The following is a 6902-nucleotide window of genomic DNA, read 5'->3' as shown; positions in this document are numbered from 1 at the left end:
CTTTTATAAAACAGAACTAATTAAACAACATACCTGTAACAAGGAGAAATAATCAGTGGATCAACAGGCGACAGCTTCTCCCTCTCTGGCACACTAAACATATGATGCTAATTAGTTAGCGTCACAATGTACACCGTTTAAGTTAAATAACACCGTAAAATATACATTTACATTATAACTAGCACAATCGAGTGCTAGTATAAAGTAATTACATTCATCCAGCGATAAATATGCATTTTAGACAAAAAACATCGCCATACCAGAGTCATTCACGGGGAGAACAGAGTAGTACATGTGCTCATTAGCCTCGCACACAGGTAGACTGAGGCTATCACATTTCGCATGCGGGGAAACCACGGATGTGTTCCACTGATATCATTCCCTCCCCAGACAAAATCCCAAAGAAAAGTTACGTGACTTTAACGTTATATTTTTTTACTTGCGAACAATAGTAGAGGAACAAAATTTCGTGGAGTTCATTAACCCATTCTTATTATGAAACACATAGAATTTATAACGGTATAAACAGCATATAAAAAAATAATAATAATACAATATAGGAAAGAAAAGAAAGCAAATTAAATTAAGTCAATAAATTCACACCAGTTACATTCTCCCCCTTGAACTTCACAAATTTTGACTATTACAGGGATAGTATACACTGGGGTCATTAGACCAACTTTTATCCAAAACATTGTGCAACAAAATATGTTTCCCACTCACAGGGAAGGCGAGTACGGCAGGTTGATCAGGCCTACTGCAGTCACCCGCAAAAGGTGCCTTAAACACCATTCATCTCGGATGAAACTTCATCTCTAATCTGGAACAACATACTGAAATACATTGACTCACATGTGCTGTAATCTAGAACGCAAAATGACAAAAACAATGCTGTAATACTTATCTCAGTAAAGATCTTACAACCCCACCAACTGGGTTCAGAATTTTGATAGATTGAGTCACGTTCTCTATCAATCTGTTGACTGGTTTCACAATCCTGCCCACTCTGGTCCGAACTCTCATTTCCCCTGGATCAGGAGGCAGCTCAACAGCTTCAACAGGTGAAACACAATGGTCACTATGGCAAACTGCCTCAGAAACAGAACTGCAAGAATCAGGACTCTGTCCTTCATCTGGACTGCTTACATTGCTTTTCTCCTTGGTACAATCATTCTTTGAAGCAAGTTGTTCCTGTCCCGATGACTCGGGGACTACATTCAATGATTCAACACTTTCGGATCTGCAGGACAACCTCTGCTGAGGGTCGTCAGAAGCTGCGATCTCTTCATGATTAGTGTTGCTTTCGTCAACGAAAATTATGACTAAATATCGTTGTCAACGAACCTTTATCACGTGACGAAAACGAGCAACGTAAATGCTGGTCATGTGACGATGACTATAATTAAATGTATAATGCAATATCGTTGACGAATAAAAACGAGACTAAATGTGGTTTACAAAATAAAAACTATGCTAAAATGTCTCTTCATTTTCGTTGACCAAAACGAGACGAAACGAAATGTTATAACGTTATTTCGTCTCGTTTAGTCGCGTTATTATTATTATTTTGCAGTGTTTCTGTTTCCTGTGTATCGCTTCAGGAGCTGCATCAGGTCACACTGCGCAGACACAGGCGACGTCACTTCCTCAAGCCCCACTCGCTGCATTATTTAGAACAGTGTTTCCCAACCGGGGAGCCGCTGTCTGTCGAGAGCAGGGGTGCCGTGTAAAAAAATCATTTTTTAATATTTTTAAATTGCTAAAATGTTAAAAAAAGCAGCTATTATATAATATCCATTTCTAATGTCGCCAATAATTAGAGATGCACCGAAATTCCGGCTGCCGAAAATGAGTTCACCGCTCAGGATTCACTTTCACGTGGTGTGACGCTCTGCGTATTATCCCGCTCTATGCGTGTGCGCTCCACTCAGTCGCTCACGGCCCATGTGAGTGCTCCACTCATATACCGTTCATGCTCATCGGAACAGCAAAGTCCACTCAGAAATCAAGCTGACAGGAAACATCGATGTAGTACAGTATTGTAGTTGACTAAAACTTGACTAGACTAAAAAGAGTATGAACGTGACTAAAACTAATAAAAACTAAAATGACAGTTTCACACAAAGACTAGACTAAAACTAAAATTAAAACAGGCCACCAAAAACAACACTAGTCAGAAGCTGTGGTCTTTTCCACCCAACTGGCGACTCGCTAAGACAAAGCGAAAACACAAATCAGATACAGGACCAACAACATCATCCATTGACACACTTCTACTACTAAGGACAGATTAACCACTATCCTCAGATGATTCAGGTTCCTCCAACTCAAGTGGAAGGAAATTTGCTTGCAACAGCAAATTGCGGTTAACGGTTTTATCCTGACCTGTTTTGGTGTTATGTATGCGGTAAATGTGACATTGTGGGTTTAGCGCAACTACCCTATAGGGTGTGGACTCCCACCTGTCTGCCAGTTTCCTTGTTCCACGTTCACCTTTGTTGGCCAGCAGAACTTGATCACCCAACTCAATGTTACGACCTTTCGTCTTTTGGTTGTACAACTCGGTCTGACGTTGCTGACTAGCATCAATGTTCTTCTGAGCAACTGTAAGTGCCTCTTTTAGGTCATCTTTTAACCTCTTCACATACTTGTCGTAATCAACAACGTCACAGTCTCTCTCAACGTTGCCAAACATCACATCCACGGGCAACTTCGGGATCCTACCAAACATTAAGTAGAATGGAGCATAACCCGTGGATTCGTGCGCGGTACAGTTATACGCAAAGGTCAGTGTCTGAAGCAACTGGGACCACTTTTCCTTAGACCTCAGCGGGAGTGCTCTGATCATGCTGCTCAAGGTTCTATTAGACCTTTCAACAAGGCCATTTCCCATTGGATGGTAAGCAGTTGTTCGGGACTTTTTCACAACGGCAACCTGCAGCAACTCTCGGATCAGTTGGCTCTCAAAGTTGGCCCCCTGATCCGAGTGGATCCTGTCAGGAAAACCGTACACACAAAAATAGCGATCCCACAACTGTCGTGCTACCTGTTTTGCCGACTGGTCACGACATGGGAAAGCATGAGCCATCCGAGAAAAATGGTCAGTTACGACCAGCACGTCCACATTACGACCTTTTGAACTTTCTGCGGTCCAAAAATCGATGCATACTAACTCCATTGGACTTGACGTTTTCACACTCTCTAGTGGAGCTCTGCCTTCGGGTTCAGGCGTTTTACTGACAACGCAGCGCTTGCAACACTTAACATATTTGCGAACGTCACATTCCAACCCGACCCAAAAGAACCTTTGTCTTGCCAGGTGCATTGTTCTACCGTGCCCTGCTTCGTCGTGAACGCCTGTCATGACCTGCGTGATTAAAGAAGAGGGAACCACATACTGCAACCGTTTCTTTCCTGTCAGATTATCTTTGGTTACACGATACAGTAAACCATCAAGTATCTTTAACTTGTCCCACTGCTTCAAGATCCTGAGCACCTTATACTTCTACAGCTCATGTGTTCCATCTTGCCACCGTATCTTTTCAGGTGAGCGTCTGCTAGCTCGGCTGCCTCATTCAACCTGACCCAAAAATCAACAGGGTGCTCACTTTTCTTTGGCTGCGTCGCAAAAAGTCGGCCAACGGCTGGCACGAGCCAGGGCTCTCGCTAAAATAGCGCCGCAGTACCTCAGACAATTTCAGGACAGAGTGCAACAACCGGGCTACTTTTCAGCTTAACCTTGACAATGCTCTTTGCCCGGCCACAGAGATGGTTCAATATCTCTTCCACACTGTCGGCTTTGCTACAACCTTTTTTAGACAAATACACCTCCATCTGTTCTGACACTGCTTACGTTGGTGCCCAAACTCGAAACAAACAAGGCATCTTTTTTCTTTCATGCAGTGTGAGCGAGTCGAATGGGATCGGTCTCCGCACACTGCACACGGAGAAGCTCGATACCACGGTGACGTTTGAGGCTTTGTTTCTGAAACTGGTAAGGTTGTGCGCTCCAACACCCTTTCTAACATTTTCAGCACCCGCTCTAAAGTGCCCGACTCATTGACTTCATTTGCTTTAGTGTGAACACCCGTGATACACACTGGTGAGGTTGCACCCACACTTTCGCTTCCTATGGCTACATGAGTTCCAACTGCTTTCTCGGTAACAACAGCCTGATTTACTACAACCTTAGGCACAGGTGGGACTGGTTTCCAGGACTTACAGTCCCTCTCATACTCATCGATGGCCTCTTGGACTTCCTCAGCTGACCATTTGCTTATGGGCTTACACCTAAAGACACTGGAAAGGTCAGAATTAGGGCAGTTTCTTATAAACATCATTGCAATCTCTGAGCTCATGTGTTCCATCTTGCCACCGTATCTTTTCAGGTGAGCGTCTGCTAGCTCGGCTGCCTCATTCAACCTGACCCAAAAATCAACAGGGCGCTCATTTTTCTTCGGCTGCGTCGCATAAAAGTCGGCCAACGGCTGGCACGAGCCAGGGCTCTCGCTAAAATAGCGCCGCAGTACCTCATAGACAATTTCAGGACAGAGTACAACAACCGGGCTACTTTTCAGCTTAACCTTGACAATGCTCTTTGCCCGGCCACAGAGATGGTTCAATATCTCTTCCACACTGTCGGCTTTGCTGCAACCTTTTTTAGACAAATACACCTCCATCTGTTCAATCCACTCCAAGATGGAACATTTGTCGCTACCGTCCCCCCTGAACATCTGTGGTTCTCTAATGTCAGCCTTGACTATCAGATTTAACTTGGACAGATCGAGGCTTGTAGACAGGGGTATGGCCCCAGAAGGCTGCTGCTCAAACGATGGAGAAGAATCAGGTAATGCAGAATTCTGATTGGTTAACAACCGTGAAACAATTGAATCACCGATCTGGTTTCCAAGCTCACCAATGAGATCGCGTAGTTGCTGCGTAACATTGTCACAACCAACATTAGCAGGAGTGGAAGACTTTGGTTTATTCGACTCATTATGCGACATGGTCGGAACGGTCACAGAATCATACACCAAAACGCGTGGTTTGCCGACTACAGGCTCAGGTACCCCAAAAAACCCACGGCCCCTGCCAATGTGTGGTGTCACCAAGTCTTCGTTCCACCCCCCTTTGGCCATATCACGAACAGTAGATTGTTAATGAAAAACACAAGAAAAATTTACTTCACTGTTATCGTATACTTCTAAATGCAGAAATGAAAATAAATAAATAAATAAAAGGAACAGTCCAATATGTGCTAAGTGTAAAGTCCAATGTGTGCGTAATGTAAAGTGAGAGTTTAGTTACATGTCCAGACACCGCCACCAAAACGTCAACAATGAAGTCTTTGTCCAATGATTTCAGAAGCGTTGTGATTCTGCGTTGTCGAACCCCAGCGATTGGCTGCTGCAGATCTGGTGCATCCGGGTCACGGCACCAATTTTATGTAGCATGTTTGGACCGGTCACCCTCACACACATAAAGACCACACGACCACGACCAGATTCAGCACTTTCTTTTACTCAATCTGTAACAAGGAGAAATAATCAGTGGATCAACAGGCGACAGCTTCTCCCTCTCTGGCACACAGAGTCATTCACGGGGAGAACATAGTACATGTGCTCATTAGCCTCGCACACAGGTAGACTGACATTATACAATAATGGAAAAGAATGAAATAAATGTAAATAAATTATACTGTTTACAATATGTCTCTTGTCTTTCTTATACATCACATTAATATTTCTATTAATACATTACAATAAATATTTTACAATATTACATTAGATATAAAATCTATTACATTATTAACTTATGCATTAATTCAAGTAATTATACATTAAAACATACTATAGTGAAATAAAACAAAAAAATTATAATACCATTTGTATGACAAAATGTGGCATATTCTGTCCGCGTTAGGCTATATTAGGAATTCCGTTTTTATGACTGGATTCTACGAACCAGTCTGTGTTTTCCGCATCGCGGAAATTATAGGGCCGTATGTCTCATGTATTCAGTGCAATTTGGGAAAGAAATCAATTAAATATGTATCTGGATGTGTGTAAATATTCAAATGTAATCCCCTTTGTAATCGTTAACATTTTCATAAGTAACTGTAATTTAATTACACATTTTTCTTAGTAACTGTAACTGATTACAGTTACATTTATTTTGTAATTAAATTACGTAACGCCGTTACATGTAACTAGTTACTCCCCAACATTGGTTGGGAAGCACTGTATTAGACAGATAGTCAGCCGCGAAAAACTTCAATAAATTCTTTGTGGATGAGTATAATTGTATAAAAAATGGCTTATCTGAAAAGCATTAAAACGTAGAACTGAACACACATCGCAGTTTATTTGTTTCAATCGTCCTCTATATGTTGAAACGCATAAAGTCTCTAGCAGCACCGAGCTAGCGCTTAGGCCAGCTAGGGACCGTCTACAAAGTACATGTAAAGGATAAAACGATGAATGTTTTCCCACCGGAATGTTTTTTACAATTAACAAAACAAGAGCAAATAGTGCACCAAGCTCTTTGAAAGATATAAAGACAAACACTTATAACGCTCACTTGAATTTAAATAAGAAATATTGTAAACAAGATATGTGATAGTGGTTATTATTATATTATTACTATTAATAAATATATTAATAAAAAAAAAATAATATAAAAAATCATTATCATTCCATAATTTAGTGGTTATGCAGTAGGCTTATTCCAGGTCCTTGTGAGAACATTTTAATGCTTGTTGTTTTCACAGAAGTTTGACACCAAAAAACACACTATTGAAATTAATAAATTAATTTAAAACACACAGTTTTATTACACAACTTCAATGGGTTACAGATGTTACAGATTAGACAAACATTTTGATGGGGGTTTAAGCCACAGAA

General features: G+C 41.4%; 1 long non-coding RNA gene across 1 annotated transcript; it reads right to left on the bottom strand.

The window, feature by feature from the left end:
* On the bottom strand, nucleotides 1-855 carry LOC107718252 (uncharacterized). The gene is made up of 2 exons (XR_001637395.1): nucleotides 261-855; nucleotides 1-93 (listed from the first exon to the last, which is right to left on the bottom strand). It is a non-coding gene; the product is annotated as an uncharacterized LOC107718252 (long non-coding RNA).
* Between the last annotated feature and the right edge of the window lie 6047 nt (nucleotides 856-6902).

The sequence above is a fragment of the Sinocyclocheilus rhinocerous genome, unplaced genomic scaffold, assembly GCF_001515625.1.
Source record: "Sinocyclocheilus rhinocerous isolate Xijiao unplaced genomic scaffold, SAMN03320098_v1.1 scaffold4318, whole genome shotgun sequence".
In the NCBI taxonomy this organism is placed as follows: domain Eukaryota; kingdom Metazoa; phylum Chordata; class Actinopteri; order Cypriniformes; family Cyprinidae; genus Sinocyclocheilus; species Sinocyclocheilus rhinocerous.
Note: the sequence above shows the minus strand (reverse complement) of the source record. Positions and strands in the feature narration are given on the sequence as shown.